The sequence below is a fragment of the Scyliorhinus torazame genome, chromosome 7 (assembly GCF_047496885.1).
Source record: "Scyliorhinus torazame isolate Kashiwa2021f chromosome 7, sScyTor2.1, whole genome shotgun sequence".
In the NCBI taxonomy this organism is placed as follows: domain Eukaryota; kingdom Metazoa; phylum Chordata; class Chondrichthyes; order Carcharhiniformes; family Scyliorhinidae; genus Scyliorhinus; species Scyliorhinus torazame.
Genome location: NC_092713.1, coordinates 306,531,752 through 306,555,254, shown reverse-complemented (window position 1 = coordinate 306,555,254; position 23,503 = coordinate 306,531,752).

The following is a 23,503-nucleotide window of genomic DNA, read 5'->3' as shown; positions in this document are numbered from 1 at the left end:
GAGGTTGCTGGGAGGTAAGTCAACCTTTGAAAGCACTTGTCTTTGCAGGGGCAGGCCAGTCGATTTGGGCGTGAGAACAGCTGGTGAGTCAGTTTCAGCGGGAGCATTGCGGAAGGAGGTTGCTGGGAGGTAAGTCAACCTTTAAAAGCACTTGTCTTTGCAGGGGCAGGCCAGTCGATTTCGGCGTGAGAACAGCTGGTGAGTCAGTTTCAGCGGGAGCATTGCGGAAGGAGGTTGCTGGGAGGTAAGTCAACCTTTAAAAGCACTTGTCTTTGCAGGGGCAGGCCAGTCGATTTCGGCGGGAGTGGAGCTGGCTGGTTAGTCAATTTCAGCAGGAGCTGAGAATTTTTCTTCTTTTTTTTAAATTAGTTTTTTAGGCGGGAACAGGAAGTCGACCCGCGGACGTCTGGGAAGACCCTCACCAATAAATTCTGGTGGAGAGGAAACCCGAGACACTACACGTGTAGTGTCTCCCACCCACCCTCCTCCTCTAACCTAATAATAAAACCCATTGGTCTGAGTTAAGTACCATATTTTATTATATTATTATTATTTTTTATAAAGATTTAATTTAGTTTTTAGCCAGATCTTGGTAGAAAGTTAGAGGAATGGCAGGGAAGGGAGTGCAATGTTCCTCCTGCAGGATGTTTGAGGTGAGGGATGCAGTTAGTGTCCCTGCTGATTTTACCTGCAGGAAGTGCTGCCATCTCCAGCTCCTCCAAGACCGAGTTAGGGAACTGGAGCTGGAGTTGGAAGAACTTCGGATCATTCGGGAGGCAGAAGGGGTCATAGATAGCAGCTTCAGGGAATTAGTTACACAAAAGATTGGAGATAGGTGGGTAACTGTAAGAGGGACTGGGAAAAAGCAGTCAGTGCAGGGATCCCCTGCGGTCGTTCCCCTGAGAAACAAGTATACCGCTTTGGATACTTGTGGGGGGGACGACTTACCAGGGGTAAGCCATGGGGTACGGGCCTCTGGCACGGAGTCTGTCCCTGTTGCTCAGAAGGGAAGGGGGGAGAGGAGCAGAGCATTAGTAATTGGGGACTCTATAGTCAGGGGCACAGATAGGAGATTTTGTGGGAGCGTGAGAGACTCGCGTTTGGTATGTTGCCTCCCAGGTGCAAGGGTACGCAATGTCTCGGATCGTGTTTTCCGGGTCCTTAGGGGGGAGGGGGAGCAGCCCCAAGTCGTGGTCCACATTGGCACTAACGACATAGGTAGGAAAGGGGACAAGGATGTCAGGCAGGCTTTCAGGGAGCTAGGATGGAAGCTCAGAACTAGAACAAACAGACTTGTTATCTCTGGGTTGTTGCCCGTGCCACGTGATAGTGAGATGAGGAATAGGGAGAGAGAGCATTTAAACACGTGGCTACAGGGATGGTGCAGGCGGGAGGGATTCAGATTTTTGGAGAACTGGGGCTCTTTCTGGGGAAGGTGGGACCTCTACAGACAGGATGGTCTACATCTGAACCTGAGGGGCACAAATATCCTGGGGGGGAGATTTGTTAGTGCTCTTTGGGGGGGTTTAAACTAATGCAGCAGGGGCATGGGAACCTGGATTGTAGTTTTAGGGTAAGGGAGAATGAGAGTATAGAGGTCAGGAGCACAGATTTGACGTCGCAGGAGGGGGCCAGTGTTCAGGTAGGTGGTTTGAAGTGTGTCTACTTCAATGCCAGGAGTATACGAAACAAGGTAGGGGAACTGGCAGCATGGGTTGGTACCTGGGACTTCGATGTTGTGGCCATTTCGGAGACATGGATAGAGCAGGGACAGGAATGGATGTTGCAGGTTCCGGGGTTTAGGTGTTTTAGTAAGCTCAGAGAAGGAGGCAAAAGAGGGGGAGGTGTGGCGCTGCTAGTCAAGAGCAGTATTACGGTGGCGGAGAGGATGCTAGATGGGGACTCTTCTTCCGAGGTAGTATGGGCTGAAGTTAGAAACAGGAAAGGAGAGGTCACCCTGTTGGGAGTTTTTTATAGGCCTCCTAATAGTTCTAGGGATGTAGAGGAAAGGATGGCGAAGATGATTCTGGATATGAGCGAAAGTAACAGGGTAGTTATTATGGGAGACTTTAACTTTCCAAATATTGACTGGAAAAGATATAGTTCGAGTACAATAGATGGGTCGTTTTTTGTACAGTGTGTGCAGGAGGGTTTCCTGAAACAATATGTTGACAGGCCAACAAGAGGCGAGGCCACGTTGGATTTGGTTTTGGGTAATGAACCAGGCCAGGTGTTGGATTTGGAGGTAGGAGAGCACTTTGGGGACAGTGACCACAATTCGGTGACGTTTACGTTAATGATGGAAAGGGATAAGTATACACCGCAGGGCAAGAGTTATAGCTGGGGGAAGGGCAATTATGATGCCATTAGACGTGACTTGGGGGGGATAAGGTGGAGAAGTAGGCTGCAAGTGTTGGGCACACTGGATAAGTGGGGCTTGTTCAAGGATCAGCTACTGCGTGTTCTTGATAAGTATGTACCGGTCAGACAGGGAGGAAGGCGTCGAGCGAGGGAACCGTGGTTTACCAAGGAAGTGGAATCTCTTGTTAAGAGGAAGAAGAAGGCCTATGTGAAGATGAAGTGTGAAGTTTCGGTTGGGGCGATGGATAGTTACAAGGTAGCGAGGAAGGATCTAAAGAGAGAGCTAAGACGAGCAAGGAGGGGACATGAGAAGTATTTGGCAGGGAGGATCAAGGAAAACCCAAAAGCTTTCTATAGGTATGTCAGGAATAAGCGAATGACTAGGGAAAGAGTAGGACCAGTCAAGGACAGGGATGGGAAATTGTGTGTGGAGTCTGAAGAGATAGGCGAGATACTAAATGAATATTTTTCGTCAGTATTCACTCAGGAAAAAGATAATGTTGTGGAGGAGAATGCTGAGCCCCAGGCTAATAGAATAGATGGCATTGAGGTACATAGGGAAGAGGTGTTGGCAATTCTGGACAGGCTGAAAATAGATAATTCCCCGGGACCTGATGGGATTTATCCTAGGATTCTCTGGGAGGCCAGGGAAGAGATTGCTGGACCTTTGGCTTTGATTTTTATGTCATCATTGGCTACAGGAATAGTGCCAAAGGACTGGAGGACAGCAAATGTGGTCCCTTTGTTCAAAAAGGGGAGCAGAGACAACCCCGGCAACTATAGACCGGTGAGCCTCACGTCTGTAGTGGGTAAAGTCTTGGAGGGGATTATAAGAGACAAGATTTATAATCATCTAGATAGGAATAATATGATCAGGGATAGTCAGCATGGCTTTGTGAAGGGTAGGTCATGCCTCACAAACCTTATTGAGTTCTTTGAGAAGGTGACTGAACAGGTAGACGAGGGTAGAGCAGTTGATGTGGTGTATATGGATTTCAGCAAAGCGTTTGATAAGGTTCCCCACGGTAGGCTATTGCAAAAAATACGGAGGCTGGGGATTGAGGGTGATTTAGAGATGTGGATCAGAAATTGGCTAGCTGAAAGAAGACAGAGGGTGGTGGTTGATGGGATATGTTCAGAATGGAGTACAGTCACAAGTGGAGTACCACAAGGATCTGTTCTGGGGCCGTTGCTGTTTGTCATTTTTATCAATGACCTAGAGGAAGGCGCAGAAGGGTGGGTGAGTAAATTTGCAGACGATACTAAAGTCGGTGGTGTTGTCGATAGTGTGGAAGGATGTAGCAGGTTACAGAGGGATATAGATAAGCTGCAGAGCTGGGCTGAGAGGTGGCAAATGGAGTTTAATGTAGAGAAGTGTGAGGTGATTCACTTTGGAAGGAATAACAGGAATGCGGAATATTTGGCTAATGGTAAAGTTCTTGAAAGTGTGGATGAGCAGAGGGATCTAGGTGTCCATGTACATAGATCCCTGAAAGTTGCCACCCAGGTTGATAGGGTTGTGAAGAAGGCCTATGGAGTGTTGGCCTTTATTGGTAGAGGGATTGAGTTCCGGAGTCGGGAGGTCATGTTGCAGCTGTACAGAACTCTGGTACGGCCGCATTTGGAGTATTGCGTACAGTTCAGGTCACCGCATTATAGGAAGGACGTGGAGGCTTTGGAGCGGGTGCAGAGGAGATTTACCAGGATGTTGCCTGGTATGGAGGGAAAATCTTATGAGGAAAGGCTGATGGACTTGAGGTTGTTTTCGTTGGAGAGAAGAAGGTTAAGAGGAGACTTAATAGAGGCATACAAAATGATCAGGGGGTTGGATAGGGTGGACAGTGAGAGCCTTCTCCCGCGGATGGATATGGCTGGCACGAGGGGACATAACTTTAAACTGAGGGGTAATAGATATAGGACAGAGGTCAGAGGTAGGTTCTTTACGCAAAGAGTAGTGAGGCCGTGGAATGCCCTACCTGCTACAGTAGTGAACTCGCCAACATTGAGGGCATTTAAAAGTTTATTGGATAAACATATGGATGATAATGGCATAATGTAGGTTAGATGGCTTTTGTTTCGGTGCAACATCGTGGGCCGAAGGGCCTGTACTGCGCTGTATTGTTCTATGTTCTATGTTCTAATATCACAAAGCTCAGCATTATGCCGGCCATGGGCGGGAGTTTTAATCATGCACGCACACATTGGAAATAGTCAAAGCACATTGAGATTTTGAGCTGCACAAGGGATTATCGGAAAGGCTCAATATCAATTAATTCAAGAGAATTAAGCTTACACACAAAATTGCTTAAAGTTTGAAAGACATTCTCGAGCATGGTTAATGTCCGGTAATTTGTTGTTTCTTTCTGCTTCATTAAAAAAAAGGTCGTTCTCAGGATGTCTCTCGCAAGGCCGACATTTATTGCCCGCCCCTCGATGCCCCGGGAAGGTGCTGATAGAAAATGAGTTACTGATTCGGACATTGAAATGAAATGAATGAAATGAAAATCGCTTATTGTCACAAGTAGGCTTCAAATGAAGTTACTGTGAAAAGCCCCTAGTCGCCACATTCCGGCGCCTGTTCGGGGAGGCTGTTGCTGAAGACAACTGAGCGTCGACCATGTTGGCATGGGACTGGAGTCCCACGAACGCCCATATCCCGTAAGGAGGTGGGTTACCTTCCCCACAGGAAATGAGTGGACTAGTTCCGAGCTGGCATTGTTGGTCATCAAGAGTGGCAGTGAAGGGGTCACATGAGGTGGAAAGGTCGAGGGAGTGGCTGCAAATAGGGTTGGAGGGTTTACGTGGTAGGAAGGTGTAGAAAGGATAATGAATTCAGAGCAGAGGGCCCCAAGGAGGAGCTGATATAGAAATTGATGACGTGTGACTTAGGACAAAGGATGAGGGTGGAAAGGAGAGATTGTGGGCGGGATTCTCCCAACGGGAGTCTAAGTGCCGATGCCGGAGTAAAAACCGGAGTGTTTTAATCCTCCCCCAGGCCGCCCTGCACAAACATGGCGGATGGATCCAGGCTCGCCGGCGGAAGAAAGGAGTCCCGCCAACAGAGGCCGGCCCGCCGACCGGTTGGTCCCGATCGCGTACCAGGCCACTCCGGAGGCCCCCCCCCCCCCCGGGATCGGAGCCTCCCCCCCTCAGGCCGCCCCCCCCCCCCCCCAAGCCTTTGCGACGAGTGCCCGCCGGCAGCGACCAGGTGTGGACGGTGCCGGTGGGACTAGGCCGTTTACGCGCGGCCGCTCGGACCATCCGGGCCGGAGAATCGCCGCTCGCTCGCCGTTTGCGGCGATTCTCCGAGCGGTTCGGCGCGATTCGCGCGGCGCTGGTTTCGGGGTGGGGGGTGGGAGAATCGCGTGCGGGGTTTGGGTCGGCGTGGCGTGGTTCGCGCGGCGCCCCGGCGATTCTCCCACCCAGCGGGGGGGGGGGGGGGGGGGGGGGAGAATATCGCCCAATGTCCGAGTGAAAAACTTTGGGCGAAATTCTCCTACCCGCCCCGCCACATTTCTGCGCCGACCGGCCGGCGGGAGTCTCCGTAACACCGGCCGGTCAATGGGGTTTCCCATTGTGAGGCAGCCCCACGCCGTCGGGAAACCTCCAAGCGCCGGCAGAACGGAGACTCCCGCCGGCGGAGAATGACGCCCTTTGTGTAAGGTTTGACCGTGTAGTAGACAACGAAGATTCTGAAGGAAAGATCAGAGGGATGAAACAAGATAAGATGCTTGAAGGAAGAGAACGTTCTAGAGGGGATGGTAGAGATGCCAAGGTATTATGTACTAATAACCACCGGGTGAGACAGAGAGTAGAAACTTTGTAAGGATCAAGGGGCGATCGCGATGTCCGCCGACTGGCGGCCAAAACGGCGCAAATCAGTCGGGCATCGCGCCGCCCCAAAGGTGCAGAATGCTCCGCATCTTTGGGGGCCGAGGCCCAACCTTGAGGGGCCGGACTGATTTACACCCCGCCAGCTGGCGGGAAAGGCCTTTGTTGCCCCGCCAGCTGGCGCGGAAATGACATCTCCGGGCGGCGCATGCGCGGGAGCGTTAGCGGCCGCTGACGGCATTCCCACGCATGCGCAGTGGAGGGGGTCTCTTCCGCCTCCGCCATGGTGGAGACCGTGGCGGAGGCGGAAGGGAAAGAGTGCCCCCACGGCACAGGCCCGCCCGCGGATCGGTGGGCCCCGATCGCGGGCCAGGCCACCGTGGGGGCACCCCCCGGGGCCAGATCGCCCCGCGCCCCCCCCCCAGGACCCCGGAGCCCGCCCTTGGTGTAATGTACCCGCCCGCCGCCTTGTCCCGCCGGTAAGGTAGGTGGTTTAATCTACGCCGGCGGGACAGGCATTTTAGCGGCGGGACTTCGGCCCATCCGGGCCGGAGAATCGCGGGGGGTGGCCCGCCAACCGGCGCGCCGTGTTTCCCGCCCCCGCCGAATATCCGGTGGTGGCAAATTTGGCAACCGGCGGGGGCGGGATTCACGCCAGCCCCCAGCGATTCTCCGACCCGGCGGGGAGGTCGGAGAATCTCACCCAAGTTCTTTTCCCGAGCATTCTATCCAGGATCTGGAGAAGTTGCTATGATCATCCCCAAAATGTTAGAATGAAGGAAGAGTCGCATTTCTAATACTCCTTGCCTGAGCTCAAGATGTTTGTACAGCCACCAAAATACTTTTGGAGATCAGTCACTGTTGGAATGTAGGAAGCGTGTCAGCTAACTTTGCACAGCAAGCTCCCACACACAACAATGCGATAACGAGCAGATAATCTGACTTTTAGCGAGGCTGGTTAAGGGGGAAATATTGTCCAGGGGAGAACTGCCTGCCCTTTTTCAAAATATGTCTTGGCATCTTTAACGCCAGTCTGCGAGAGGTAGACGAGGTCTCAGTTTAACGCCTTATCCAAATTTTTAATATAATCTTTATTGTCACAAGTAGGCTTACATTAACACTGCAATGAAGTTACTGTGAAAAGGCCCTAGTCGCCACATTCTGGCGCCTGTTCGGGTACATGGATGGAGAATTCAGAATGTCCAAATTACCAAACAAGCACGTCTTTCGGGACTTGTGGGAGGAAACCGGAGCGCCCGGAGGAAACCCACGGAGAGAATGTGCAGCCTCCGCACAGACAGTGACCCAAGCCAGGTAGCGAACCTGAGACCCTGGCACTGTGAAGCAACAGTACTACCCACTGTGCTACCGTGCTGCCCTCGTAATGTAATGTACCTAAATGACGGCACCCCCGACAGTACACTATTCTGTCAATCAGTCCTGGCACTGGGATTGTCAGCTCAGGTCATGTGCTCCAGCGCGTCTCTGGAGAGGATCCTGAATCTAAAACACTTTCACATGGAGGGCCAGGGAGAGTGTTACCCACTGAACCATTGTGGCACCTTGGGACATTTATTTCTGCATTATAAGCTTCACAAAAATGTCAGATGTGACAGCCCGTTGCCAGATATGTGATCACCGTCAGTTCTGTGCATTGTTACTGCATAACAGAGACAGGAATCTTTTAACATTTTAATTGTGATAATTTATCAAGTTTTTGGCTCTGTAGGGATTTGTGAATATTATTTCCTTACACACGAGGGCAAAGCACCTGCAAATAAATATTCATTGCCACTCACATCAAGATGATCCCGGTCTATGGTAGCAGAGGGGTTATGTTGCTTGACTAGTAATTCAGAATCATCCACCAAGGGCATGAATTCAAATCCCACCATGGGAGTGGGGAGATTTAAATTTAATTGATTAAAGGAATCTGGAATAATTTGCGCAATGGTAAACATGAAACTACTGGGTCGTTGTAAAAAAATACCCGGCTCGCTAATGTACATGAGGGGAAAAATGTGTCACGATGTGCTTGAGGCCTACGGCTGTGTGGTTGATTTTTAACTGCCCTCTGAAGTAAGTGCCACCATCAACTACTCGAGGGCAATAGGGTAAGGGCAGTTAAATATCGGTTTGACCAGTGTTGTACCCTCAATAACGACGCTTAGAGAGTAAACGGTAAAGAAGGCTTTATAAGCTAAGAACTAGCCTGGTGCCGAGATGGGTGCTTACTGGGTGCCTCCCTTATATACGGCTCCCAGGTGGGCGGAGCCAGAGGCGGAGTCCCCCAGGGTTCCCAGCCCGGTCTTAAAGGGGACATCACCTTACATGATGATAAGGGTACAGTAACACAGTAACCGTTCAGCACAACCAGTTAACGAACCAAAACAAAATGAGTAAATATTTCAGAAAAATGCGGTTCATGGAGCTGCCAGAAAAGACTTCTTTTTTTTTTCAAATGGACCCCAGGAGAAACTGAGCAAGGTTAACACCTTTGCGCCTGGCACTGTTACGCTGGACATTAGAAATGAAAACAGAGAAGGCTAGAAATTTGGAATGAAACCAATTTTCCATACAGAGGGTGGTCGAAATGGCCGACCAATCCCTTTCCCTGTTGTCAATTTGTGGAAAAAGCTGAGGACCGTGTGTGTATATGTGTTGTGTGTGTGTGTGTTTGTGTGTGGGGAGGGGTGACGGTAGAGAACGGTGTGCGGTGGGAACTGGGACTAATTAAGATTCCTCTTTCAAAGAGCTGACACAAGGACAATGGGCCGAATAGCCGCCTTTTTGGTGCCCAATGATTCAATTCTCAGATTCTGATAGCTTGCAGACTGATAATTGGAGGCATTCAAGGCTGAGATGTCTAGGCTTTTGTTGGGTAAGGGTATCTGTTTTTTTCACTTGTTTACGGGACGTGGGCATCACTGGCTAAGTAACATTTGTTGCCCACCCCTAACTGCCCTTGAGCTGCCTTCTTGAACCGCTGCAGTCCCTCGGGTGTAGGTACTCCCACAGTGCCGTTAGGGAGCGTGTTCCAGGATTTTGACCCAGTGGCAGTGAAGGAACGGAGATATATTTCCAAGTCAGTCTGGTGTGTGACTTGGAGAGGAATTTCCAGGTGGTGGTGTTACCAGGTATCTTCTGCCCCCGCCCCTCTAGATGGGCGCGACTTTCTCAAAAACTTTCTAAGTTAATTTGTGGTGGGTTTTTCAGGGGGTTTTCTGCCAGCGAGTTCCCCACCGCTATTCAATGACACTTAGTCACTTTTCTGGGCCCTGGGGAGTTTCTCACCAGTTTAGGTAACACTGAGAATATTTTTTTAGCACTGGGGAGCTGAACTCAGAGACCGGGCTGTCATTTTGAAAGGATGCCCTGATCTCTAAGTGAGTGTGTCCCCCCCACACCCCCCACCCATGGGCAATGTCATCCCCCACACACATGGGCACTGCCCCAGACCCCCCAAGTGAGGACACATCGCTATGGGATCCCCCCTCCTCAGGCCCCCCCAAGCCACCTTAAAGCACCCCTCCCTTCTAGGACCCCCACCCATCACCGACCCAACCTTCCAGAGGCGCCTACTTACCTGCCCTGCACTCTCCCACCGTTCAAAACCCCTCCACCCTCATTTCATGGGCATGGTCCCCCTCGTCCCCTGGCACCCAGGCAGTGCCACCCTGGCACCTGGGCACCCTTGTACTGCTAACCCAGCACCCACGCAGTGCTCCTGCTGGCTTGGTGCCAGGGTGGCAGTGCCAGGGTGCCATCTGGGCAGTGCCAAGGTGCCCTTGTTCCAGGGGGAGAGCCAAGGAGCCACCCAGCCCTGACCCTAACCACCCAGGGGTCCCCTCCGATGGCCCGGGGATCCCTCCGGGTGCAGTTCCACCTGGCCCACGTTTGTGTGGACTGGCATTGATCGGCCCCCGCCTGCAGCCTCGCTGGGGAGGCCGGAGAATCGAGGGAGGCCGGTGTATCCCGCGTAGGTAGGTCGTAAGTATTTCTGCATTTCATCTTATACTGAACATACTGTTACCATGGTGCCAGTGATGGAGGGAGTGCAGGTTTAAGGTGGTGCTTGTGGTGTGCGACAAGTGGGCTGCTTTGTCTTGGGTGGTGTTAAACATCTTGAGTGTTGCTGGAACTACCTCATCAAGGCTAGTGGGAAATATTTGAAGGGATCTGGAGCAAAGGCAGGTAAATAGAGTTGAAGCCCTGATCTCTTTGTTTGTTAAACCCCTTAACTTTAGTCAGGCAATGTTATGCCCTGAGTCAGTGATTTTAATTATTAGATACCAGGGCTCACCCTTAGACACTCCCCACATACTTGCCAATGCACACATTATCGAAGTCAACGCAACACGAGGGTGGGGAAGGAAATTGAAAGATTTCGCCTGGGCCACGGGTGGAAAATTCACATCATTTGCATGGCAAACACGGCACATTGATGGCTTTGGATGAGGCACTCCATTGTACTTCAAATGGGAATCACCAACATCTGCAAAAGAAGGCAACAACTACAGTGGCCATACTGAGGAAGAAAGACTTGCATTTCTGTAGCGCCTTTCAAACTGTAAGACATCCCAAGGCATTTTACAGCCCATCAGGTGCCTTTGTGAGGTGCAGTTGATGTCATGATGTAGGAAACATGGCAGCCAATTTGCACTCAGCAACATCTCACAAGCAGCAATGTGATAATGAGCAGGTAATTTATTTTAGTGACTGAGCGATGCTCGTGGACCTTGAGAGCCCAGCTGTTAATCACACCGTGAAACCACGTCCCTGAACTTGAATTTTTATGGCTCTTTCAATGAAATAAAGCGTCCCAAGTGATGCTCCCTCTGGTTGAGCGGCGCTGCGGAAGTCTCTGAGCAGACCGCAAACAAGTCGGACCCTTTAAATTCACGCACATGTGCAGGAGCACAAAAAAAACGCTTAAAGGGGCCACGCACTTAAACAAATCATCTGTGAACTCTGAGACAGCATTAGAGGGAACGTTGGTTCCAGACCTCTTCGTAGGAGGGTCGCTTGAAATTTCCAACGAGCCACGTAAGGCGATTGTAGGACAGGTGACCAAATGTTTGGTCAAAGGGGAAGGCCTTAAGCAGCATTTAAAGGAGGAGAGGTGGAGAGACAGGGGAGGGAATTTCAGAGTTTAGGCCCAGGCAACTAAAGATATGGCCATCGGCGATTGGAAGAAAGGAGACCAGGGACACGCAAGAGACCAGAATGGGAGGATGGGGAGAATAAAACGGGATTGTTGGAAATCGACGGCAAGTTGGCCAGCTTCAGAAAGAAGGACAACACGTTTTAACATTTGGGGAGCACATTTTCCATCATTGTACTGAATGATCATAGCCCCAGGACATCATTGTCTTGTCACATGAGGAGCGGTTGAGGACTCTGGGTCTGTACCCGTTGGAGTTCAGAAGGTATGAGGGGGGATCTTATTGAATCTTACAGGATACTGAGAGGCCTGGACAGAGTGGACGTGGAGAGGATGTTTCCATTTGTAGGAAAAACTAGAACCCGAGGGAACAGCCTCAGGCTGGAGGGGCAATCCTATAAAACAGAGATGAGGAGGAATTTCTTCAGCCAGAGGGTGGTGAATCTGTGGAACTCTTTGCCGCAGAAGGCTGTGGAGGCCAAATCACTGAGCGTCTTTAAGGCAGAGATAGATAGGTTCTTGATTAATAAGGGGATCAGGGGTTATGGGGAGAAGGCAGGAGAATGGGGATGAGAAACATATCAGTAGTGATCGAATAGCAGAGCAAACTCGATGGGCCGAGTGGCCTAATTCTGCTCCTATGTCTTATGGTCTGACCTTTCTCCTCCAAGAAGGTTTGAACCTTCTGCTCACTCTCTTCCTTTATTTTCCCATTGGTGAGGTGATCGAGGAAATCAGGGGACATGAGGTCGGGTGAGGAAGTGTTGGAAGATCAGCCATGATTGTACTTAATGGCAGAGCAGGCCCGAGGGACAGTTTAAACCCTGATTCTTGTTTTTATGTCCTGACAACCTTATAAAGACTCAGTGAAAGCAACATGAAACACATTAAAGTAACACATCGAAACAAATACACAACACAGGTTGAACACACTCGAATGAGGAGGATGGATGATACGTTCGAAAGGTGTTTTATTTTCTGAGTCCTTCACACCAGAAGAGGGTGCCCAGTTTGGTGAATTATAATGAGAATGAACAGATGTATTGGGAGAGCAGGTTGATTTGAAAAATATATTTTCTTCAAGAAAACCTGCTGAAATATTTTTTAAAAATTTCCTCTACACATAGTCATGGACATTTCCGGGTTTGTTTGAAGATTCACAAATCCTGCACAATCGCTAGAACCACTCACACCGTGCTTCACTTTGCCTAACTGTGATGGGATGTGGGTGTCGCTGGCTAGGCCGGAATTTAATGCCCGCCCTGAATTGCCCTTGAGAAAGTAACTGCGTCGCAGTGATGGACCAAAGCTCAGAGGTACGTGCGGGCAGATTGGATTTTTAAATAAGACACGTGTTTCCAAAAATGAACATGCACGTCAAAGATGGCCGAGGATGTAAATTCTGAGCGTGTAAAATTCAGCGACTATCTGAAAGTTTCCTGCGTGGCGACCCAGCGATGATGAAAAGACAGCTGACATATTTCCAAGTCAGGATGGTGTTTAATTTAGAAAGGAATCTGGAGGTGGCCATGTTCCCAATCCCAAATTTCCCTCGACGTTAGTGGTCCTGATTTTAATGCCGGGTAGGATTTGGGAGGGGGTGGGTGGGGAGGCATGTGAGTTGATCTCTGATAGCATCTTACACTGTGCAGTTTAACAGGTATTACCATGGAAAAGGATCGAGATACAGCAGGAGTACAAAATTTGACCTGGGGCAAGGCAGATTTTGCAGAAACGAGAAGGGACTTGGCTGAGGGGGACTGGCCAGATTTGCGAGAGGATAAATCAATGGAAAACCAGTGAGAAGCACTGAAAGCAGAGATCCTAAATGTACAAAGTAGACATGTCCCCTCCAAAAATAACAGTGGTACTGCCAAATCTAGACCCCCCTCTGGTCGTCTAGAGGAATTCAGGGGACGATCAAACAGGAAAAGAAAGCGTACGATAGGCACAAACAACTAAGGACTGCAGAGAGCCCAGACCCGTATAGGAAATGCAGGGATGAAGTCATAAAGGAAATAAGGAAACCAAAGAGAGGGCAAATTACTAGAATCAATCCTGAGAGATAGGATTAACTGTCACATAGAAAGGCATAGAATAGTTAGGGAAAGTCAGCATGAATTTGTTAAAGGAAGGTCTTGCACCACAAATTTGATTGAATTCTTTGAGGAAGTGACATGAAGGGTTAATGGAGGTAGTGCAGTGGATGTGGTGTATGTGGATTTTAGCAAAGCATTTGACAAAGTCCCACGCGGCAGATTGGTCAAGAAAGTGAAAGCCCATGTGATACAGGGCAATGTGGCGAATTGGATAAAAAGTTGGCTCAGTGACAGGAAATAAAGAGTAATAGTAGATGGCTGCCCTTGCAATTGGAAAGTTGTTTCAAATGGTGTTCCACAGGGCTGGGTGTTGGGACCCTTATTGTTTGTGTCATATAGTAATGATTTAGATGCGAACCTGCGGAGTACGATTGGGAAATTTGCAGACGACACAAAGATTGGCCGAGTGGTGGACAGAGTAGAGGATAGCTACAATCTCCAGAGTGATACAGCTGGGCGGTGGAGTGGGCGATAAAGTGGCAGATGGAATTTAACACAGAGAAGTGTGAGGTCACGCATTTAGGGAGGCCAAACAGTTATAGGCAGTAAAAAAATAAACGGGAATATACTAAGAGGGGTAGATGAAGTGAGAGATCTTGGCGTATAAGTTCACAGGTCCCTAAAGACAGCAGTTCAAGCAGACAAGGTTGTTCAGAAAGCAGATGGAATGTTCTCCTTCATTGGCACAAGTATAGAATATAAAAGTAAGGATATAATATTGAAATTGTATAAAACACTAATGGGGCCACAACTGGAGTATTATCTGCAGTTCCGGTCACCACATTATAGGATGGACGATATTGCTGTGGAGAGAGTGCAGAGGAGGTTTACAAGAATGTTGCCAGGGCTGGAAAAGTGTGGCTATGAGGAGAGATTGAGTAGGATAGGATTATTTTCTTTGGAACAAAGAAGGCTGAGGGGTGACTTAATTGAGGTGAACCAAATTATGAAGGGAAGAGATAGAGTGGACAAGGTAAAATTATTTCCCTTGGTGGAGAATTCGAGGGGACATAGATTCAAGATAAGAGGCAGAAGGTGTAGAGGGGACAGGAGGAAGAACTTTTTTTACGCAGAGGGTAGTGGGAGTCTGGAATTTGCTGCCCGAGTTGGTGGTGGAGACAGAGATCCGAAACTCTTTTTAAAAGTACCTGGATCTGCATCTTAAGTGCTGTAAGATACAGGGCTAAGGGTCGGGTACAGGAAGGTAGGATTAGAGAGGGCACCTGGGTGTCCTTGGGCTGGTACGGACACGAGGGGCTGAATGGCCTCCTTCTGTGCTGTAACTTTTCTATGATCCTCTATATCAAAAAGATAGTGAAGATGTCAATGGAGTTTAGAGTTGGCAACTCTCCAGAATTGGCCGGGAGTCTCCAGGATTTGAAGACCAATCTTCAGGACACTGCTGTGTTTAACCTTGGGAAAGCATCATCGGGACATATAACGAAGATTGCTTTCTTGCAATTTTATTTGAACATTTCTCTTTAGCAGATGCAGAAATATGAAAGTGGAAAAAAAAGGCTGTTTGGCTGACAGTCAAACATTATCCAATTGGGTATTGAGTCATTCTCCTTCCAATTGGCGTAGGAAGGCCATGCGTCACAGGGATGGATGAGTTGGCCAAATAATGGCTGGAGTGTGGGGGGACGAATCATGTGGTGAGACCTCCAGGAATACATTTAATCAGAATTGGGCAACCCGAATGCTGATAGAGGCTCTCGTTACGTTTAGGAACAAGAGGCATCACCTTAAAATTAGAACTAAGCTTTATTCACGGGTGATGTCAGGAAACACTTCTTGGCAGTGGATACCTGGAACTCTCTCCCCGGCAGAAATCTGTTGAGGTACAGGAGTCAACTGAAAACGACAAGACGGAGAGTGCTAGATTTTTGTTGGGTGCGGGGATTCAGATGTTACCGATAAAGAGTGGATAAATGGAGTTAAGATACAGATCAGCCACAATCTAATGGAATAGCAGAAAGGTTCGAAGGGCTGAATGGCCTCCTCCTGTTCCAAAATTCCTCAATTCAAGTGGCTCATTGGCCACTCTGCCCTCTATCTATTTGATTGAGTGTGTCGCACTCTCGTCTTCTCAGTTAAGTGGTTGTCAATGATTCACACCCCAGTGTGGAGAACTGGCCAGAAGTTGAAGGCCAACAACCCTGGTGCCACACTGGCCACAAATTAGCCCTCAAACAATGTCACAAAACTATTACGGGGTGAGTGTCGTATTGCTGTCTGTGGGAGGTTGCTGTACGCAAATTGATTGCCAGATTTCCTGGCAATGCAACAGGAAAAGAAAACCAGAAATTATTTCACCGTTCATAAAATGCTTTGTGCTAGCCCGCCGTTGTAAAAGGGGCTATAGAAATGCAGGTTTCGTTTCTGTCCTGTTGTACTGGACCACTGCCCATCCACCCTTCCTGTTATGTGGCTTCCTGGTGTTTTAATGTTCTTTGGTTCCTCCCAGTCAGCTGGGCTAAATGGTCAGCTGAGGAGGAACAGGCACCAATACAACATTGCCAATGTGTTCTTCAGTCATTTGCAGATTCGCGTTTCATCCCTTATTTCCAAGCACAAAGGGTCCTACAGCCAGAGGTTTCGCCCATTCTGCAGTTACTGGGGATTGGCGAGAATGAGAAAAATGAAAAAATGAAATGAAAATCGCTTATTGTCGCAAGTAGGCTTCAAATGAAGTTACTGTGAAAAGCCCCTCGTCGCCACATTCCGGCGCCTGTTCGGGGAGGCTGGTGCGGGAATTGAACCCGCGCTGCTGGCTGCCTTGGTCTGCTTTAAAAGCCAGCTATTTAGCCCTGTGCTAAACCAGCCCCTGCGTGTTCTATTGGTCCGAAAGATTCCACCCGCACCTTAAGCCGGCCACACGTTGCTCTCTCCTTTTGCCATGCAGTAATCTTCAGAAGATCCGCACGAGCAAATCTGAAAGGTTTCCTTCAAAGTTTTCCCCCTGCCCCCCTCCAATTCCATTTCTTTAGCGTCTCTCACAACCTAAGGTCCGTGGGGAAAAGTTTAGAAGAGATGTGCGAGGCAGGTTTTTTACGCAGAGGGTGGTGAGTGCCTGGAACCCGTTGCCAAGGGGGGTTGTGGAAGCAGATACATTAACGGGGTTCAAAAGGCACCTTGACAAACACATGGATAGGATGGGTATAGAGGGATACGGCACAAGGAAGTGCTGAGGGTTTTGGCAAAGGTTGGTATCATGGCCGGTACAGGCTTGGAGGGCCGAAGGGCCTGTTCCCGTGCTGTATCGCTCTTTGTTCATAACATCCCAAATAGCCCAACAGCCAATGAGGTGTTTGTTTTTTGCAGTGAAGCCTCTGTCGTAATTGGGGAAACCTGGCAGCCAATCGCACACAGCAAGCTTCCAAATAATGCCCACTTCCCCCAAAACAATGGCAAAATGAACAACAATTATCCCGTCCCTTTAAGTTCTTCTATACATACCAACCACCCAAGCTTTATGCAGGTACGGGACATCTTCATTGAAACATGGAAGATCTTGAGGGGCATTGACAGGGTGGATGTGGAGAGGATGTTTCCTCTTGGCGGAGAATCTAGAACTAGGGGGTCACTGTTTAAAAATAAGGGGTTGCCCATTTAAGACGAAGATGGCGAAATCTTTTCTCTTAGAAGTTAGTGAGTCTCTCTTCCTCAAAAGTCAGTGGGAACAGAGTCTTGGAATTTATTTCCAGCAGAGCTAACTCGATCCTTGAGTAACAAGGGGGTGAAAACTGGCGGCCGGGGAATGTGTGTGCGGGGGTTGAGGGGGTTTGTGCCCGGCCGATCGGGGGGGTTTCTTTTGTGGGTCCAGCTCCGCCGTCCGAGTCCGCCATGGAGCATGGCGCGGCCGCTGGAGGCCACCGCCCTGCCCATGCGCGGCCTCTGACCCGGACGTGCAGGGGCCCGTATCTGCAGCTAAAACTCCGAGATCTACTCCGGGTCCCTGCTCGCCCCCTGCAGGGCTGGGAATTCGCGTCCCTTTGATCCAGAATTTTCAGGCGTAAAACTCCACTGTTTTGGTTGGGCGTGGGGACATAGTCCCAATAATGGAAAATCCAGCCCAGCATGTTTTCAAGAAGCAGTTAGATTTAGCAATTAGGACGAAGGAGGTCAAAAGATATGGGGAAAGCGGGATTAGGCTATTGAGTAGATGATCAGCCATGATCATAATGAATGGCGGAGTGGGCTTGAAGGGCCGAATGGCCTCCTCCTGCTCTTATTTCTTCTATGTTTCTATGAATGGCCGAGCAGGCTTGATGGCCCAAGTTGCCGACTCCTGCGCTTTCTAATTCGTATGTTTGTAACTTTGTCTTTTGGGCCACCATCCATTCCTGTGATTAAAGTTGTCGCAAATTGACAAAGGAAATCAGGCCCGCAGTGGAGGATGGTATGCGGTGCGGCGGTGAGGGTGGTGATGGTGGTGGGTTGGGGGTGGAGGGGGGGGTGGAGGGTGGAACGGGGAGCCAGATAGGCCTGTGGGAGGGGCAGGGGTGGTGTTAGATGTGTGGTGGTGAGGGTATGCTCCGATGATGACATTCCACTGCTGAGGGGGTGCAGAGATGCCAGTCTGATGTGCGGGGGTGGGGGGGGGGGGTGGGGGGGGGGTGGGGGGGGGTGGGCATGGGACAAAATTCAGGCAGCTCTTTCAAAGAGGCATGATGGGTAAACAGCCTCCTTCTGCGCTGTACTCTATCTTTCTGTGGCAACTGGACAAAGGGGGGTGGGCCAGTTTGGTGGGGGTGAGAGGGGTGGTAGGGAACCCCTCATCCTTGCCGTCAATCGTCCTGGGGGGGGGGGGGGTCAGCCACATTTGAGGGACCACCTCTGAGATACCCTCAATTACAACTCAAGAGAGATGATTGGTAATACAAAGGCTTTAATTAGCAGAGAACCAGTCAGCTACTGAGAAGTGTGCTCACTGCACGCTGCCCACTGGACATTGCCTTATATATGGCTCCCTGAGGGGTGGAGCCGGATTGACCAGTGTCAATCACACACTGGTTCGCAGGCCTATCTGGCTCCCGGCTCGTCCTGAGGACTGGGCTCAGTCAGTATATCTTCATTTCCCGGCTTGCATCCACCTCCCTGTTACGTCAGACAAAGCTCCAATTCATCTAAATCACCCCTGCCCTCCAACGGACCACCGAACCCTCATTTCACTCCACCTCCTCTTCGTTCCCCCTCCAGTTCTCGTCATGTTAGAAATGTTGTCAATCTCTTCCAGTTCTGATGGAAGGTCCGAGCCCTAAATCGCTAACTCTGCCTCTATTGGCCTGCTGAGTGCTTCTCGCATTTTCTGTTTTTATTTGGAGAAAGAATCTGTTCTGCCCTTGTTTGGGTTCCAGTCCTGTCACGTCCATTGGTTCTAGACCATTCCCAACGCAGTCTCTTGGCTGAAGAGCACTCTCCTGGGACGGAAGGAAGTTTAAACTCCTGTCATCGGCCTGATTTATCACCAGCGCACACGATACTGGAAGCAGCAAACCTCAAAAAACTAAACATACGACACTTCGGTGTCACATTTGTAATAAGACTCCGTCAGCCCGGGAATCTCAATCCTTCAATTACCGGTTGCCTGCCAAATCGATCCTTCACCAAATCAACCTTTCACTTTCCAAACGAACGGTGGAGAGAGACAGAACGAATGAAAGGGAGAAACACAAATGAAAAGGAGATAATGAAAGATGAAGGGCGGGGCTCGGCGAGGAGCTGGGCACGGCGGGCGAAGCCCGGGAGAGCCCCAAATCTGTACTGGCGACCGGGCCGATCGCAAGTCACCTGACTCACCGCACCCAACGCGATCTGGATCTCGCGGCCGCTGGGCGTGATCCAGATAGTGAGATTAGGCTCATTTAAATACCCGGCACCTGGGAGTCAACGTGCCTGGGAGTTCTCAACCAGGCGCCGTTTAGCACTGCTTTCTACAAACATGGACCAGGCATGGTGGCACCCCCGGGGCGGGGGGGGGGGGGGGAGGGATCTCGCAGGCCATTAGAGACACCCGGGTGGCTGGGACAGGGCAAGGTTGTAACACCCTGGCACTACCCCTCACATTCAGGCACTTTGGCGCTTCCAGTCATGGCACCCTGGCAGTGCCAGCTGAGCAGTGTCAAGGTGCCCCGGTGCCAGGTTGGCACTGCCAAGGGGCGGTCCTGAGGGGGGGGGGGAGGGCCTTGCCCATGAGAGGAGGAGTGAGGGGGAGGGTTTGAGGTGCCATGAGAAGGTTGGGTGGTGAAGGCGGGGGTTCCTGAAGGGAGGGGATGAGGAGCAGAGATATCGGGGCTGCCGTTCAAAATGGCGCCCAGATGTGCGAGGAGCCGGTTCCTCAAAGATCTTTACAATCAAGCATATTTTTTAAGTGTCGGCACTGCTGTGACAGCAAACTCTCACCAACAGCAACGTGATAACAATGGTTGAGGCATAATAAGCATTGGCCAGGATACCAGAGGGAACTCCCTTGCTGCTTTATTCTCAGTGCCTGATCTTTTACCTGCGGTTGAGAGGGCAGAAGGGGCCTTGGTTTAATGTTTGACCCTAAAGGCAGCATCTCCAACAGCGTGGCACTCCCGTGGCATTACGCCAGAGTGCCAGCCGTGATTTTTGTGGTCAAGCCCTGGAGCAGGACTTAACCATCCAACCTTCTGACTCGGAGGTAAAAGGGCAACTCACCGAGGCACGTGGAAAGAAAGAGACAGAATAAGGAAAAGAAAAAAGTGCTCAGACCACTCAGTTACATTCATATAAATATAAACGACTTGCATTGGAGTACAAAATAAATTTTCAAAATGTGCCCATCATACCTAACTTAGAGGTGTGGCAAACAGCGGGGATGATTCCAGTCGACTGCCACAGGACATAGACGGGCTGGGAGAATGGGCAGACAGGCGGCAGAATGGGCAGGCAGGCGGCAGAATGGGCAGACAGGTGGCAGAATGGGAAGACAGGTGGCAGAATGGGCAGACAGGCGGCAGAATGGGCAGGCAGGTGGCAGAATGGGCAGGCAGGCGGCAGAATGGGCAGGCAGGTGGCAGAATGGGCAGACAGGCGGCAGAATGGGCAGACAGGCGGAAGAATGGCCAGACAGGTGGCAGAATGGGCAGGCAGGTGGCAGAATGGGCAGACAGGCGGAAGAACGGGCAGACAGGTGGCAGAATGGGCAGACAGGCGGAAGAATGGGCAGACAGGTGGCAGGATGGGCAGACAGGCGGCAGATGGAATTTAGTTCAGTGAAGAGTGAGGTGGTGCATTTTGACAGAAGGAATGGGGAGAGACAATATAGACTGTAGCTGCCGAGAGGTGGGGTTCAAGGAGCCTATAGGAATAGAGGGACCCGGGGGCTCACAGTGCATAGATCTTTGAAGGTGACCGGACATATTGTGAGAGTAGTTGGCAAAGTGTTTGTGATCTTGGGTTTCATAGATGGAGGAATTAAGTATAAAAACATGAGGTTTTGCCTTTGTTAGCCTCTGGTTAAGCCAGAAATAGAGTCTGGTTTGAGTCAGCACACTGTCAGAAGCATGTGAGGGATAGAGTGCAGGGGAGATTTACTAGAATGGCACGAGAGATTTCAGCGGCATGGTTCGGTTGGAGACGTTCGAGTTGTTCTCCTTGAAGCAAAAGCAGTAAAGAGGTGACTTGACAGAGATGTAGGGGCGGCACAGTAGCACAGTGGTTAGCACAGTTGCTTCACAGCTCCAGGGTCCCAGGTTCCATTCCGGCTTGGGTCACTGTCTGTGCGGAGTCTGCACATCCTCCCCGTGTCTGCGTGGGTTTCTTCCGGGTGCTCCGGTTTCCTCCCACAGTCCAAAGATGTGCGGGTTAGGTGGACTGGCCATGATAAATTGTCCTTAGTGTCCAAAAAGGTTAATTGGGGTTACTGGGTTAAGGGGGATTGGATGGAGGAGGTGAGTGCTTGAGTGGGGTGCTCTTTCCTACGGCCGGTGCAAACTCAATGGGCCGAATGGCCTCCTTCTGCACTGTAAATTCTATGATTCTATGAAGATTAGGGAAGGCTTAGATGAGGCAGGCAAAGAAAATCTATCTGCCTTGACTGATGGTACATGGAATAGTTGACACAGATTTAAGGTTTTAGGCAAGAGATAGAGGGGTGAGGAAGAGTGTTTTTTTACGCAGTGAGTGGTAATTACTGGAACGCCCGGCTCACGAGGGTGGTGGAAGCCGAGGTGATCAATTATTTCAATCGGCAATTGGAGGAGAACCTTCGGGAAACAAACTTCAGGGCTGCGTGGGTGGAGCAGGGTAATGCGACGGACTGGATTGCTCTACAGAGAACCAGCATAGACTCGATGGACGGAATGGTCTCCTCGGTATTGGTGATTCCACGAATTATCTCATTGACATTTGTGGGAAATTGTTGTCTGAGAATTGGCTGCCATGTTTCCCTCCATTACCGTTAAAAAGAACTTGATTGGCAAGAACGTAGGAATTAGGAGCGTGATAGGCTATTCGGCCCCTTGAGCTTACTGCACCATTCAATAAGCTCATGGCTGATCTGATTGCGGCCTCTATGGGAAGTTCTAAATTGATGAAGGACACCATTAAAATGCTCTCTTCATTTGCTGTTGTTTCCTTTTAGAACTGTTGATGGGACATGGGAGTTCCTTTATTGCTCATCCCAAGTTGTCCTTAGGAGGTGGCGGTGAGATGCTGTGGTGCACGTTGCCTCTGTATTCTTATTCAGGTTTTCTACAGTGGTTTTGGTGAAACTGTGTACAACACAATGCCAAATGCTGCAGACGCCAGCAATCTGAAATAAAACCACAGCAGGTCAGGCAGCGTGGGGGGAGAGAGAAACAGAATTAACGTTTCAGGTCGTGACCTTTCATTTGGACGGAGGGACCGGAAAATCCCACTGGCGGCCTGCCTCCGCCGCCGGAAAACACCCGGCGGGTGCTCGGTAAACCCCGCCCATTATATCTGTAAAAATGGCTCGGGTCCACGGGTGTGGTCATTGAGTGTGCAAACCATGGTCTGTAAATTAGTAACTGTAAGTCACCTGATCCATGCAGCTTCCATCGTGCTGTGCGACGGTTTGCGCCTTGGAGGTCAGATCCGTCCTCAACATCACCTAGTGTGGCTCAGGAACCCCATTCTGACACAGCAGCCCCGGCTGCATTAGCTACAGAGGAGAACAATAGAAAATGCCAGGTTTGCTGGCCTCTGTTTTTCCTGATCCATCAGGCTGTTAGTTCCAATAATTATACGTTGAGGAAGAATGAGCTGGAAACCAGCCTGGTATCTTAAAATAGTTTTTTCCAAGACAGCAGGGACAGGGCAGAAGTGGTTAGCACTGCTGCCTCACAGTTCCAGGGTCCCAGGTTCGATTCCGGCTTGGGTCACTGGCTGTGCGGAGTCTGCACGTTCTCCCCGTGTCTGCGTGGGTTTCCTCCGGGTGCTCCGGTTTCCTCCCACAGTCCAAAGACGTACAGGTTAGGTGGATTGCCTCAATCGTGTGGGCCACAATTGCGGGCCAGGTCCCATTGGAGGCCCCCCCCCCCCGCCCCCCTGGGGTTGGAGCCGACCCCACATGCTGCCCCCTGACCCTGCGCTCAGAGTTCCCGCCGGCTATGACCAGGTGTGGCCAGCGCCGGCGGTAGTCTACCTTTTTAGAGCGGCCGCTCGGCCCATCCGGGCCGGGAAATCGGCGGCCCGGCCGCATACAGCGGCCCGCGACCGGCACAGAGTGGAGAACCACGTGCCGGCGTTGGGGCGGCGTGGCCCGGTTGCGGGGATTCTCCGGCCCGGCCCCGGGCTGGGAAAAATCCCGCCCGGGGCAAGAACATGCAAACTCCACAGAGACAGTGACCAGAAGCCAGAATGGAACCCAGATCCCTGGCGCTGTGAGGCAGCAGTGCTCAGCACTGTGCTACCATGCCAAGCCCTTCTGGCCATCAGACCTGCACCAACAAAAAAAACTACTTTTATCTCCTGTGCTGTATGACTCCAGGACTCTGTCGGTGGTTAAGGAAGTGAATATTGAAGGCGTTGAATGGGATACCAAGCAAGCCGGGAT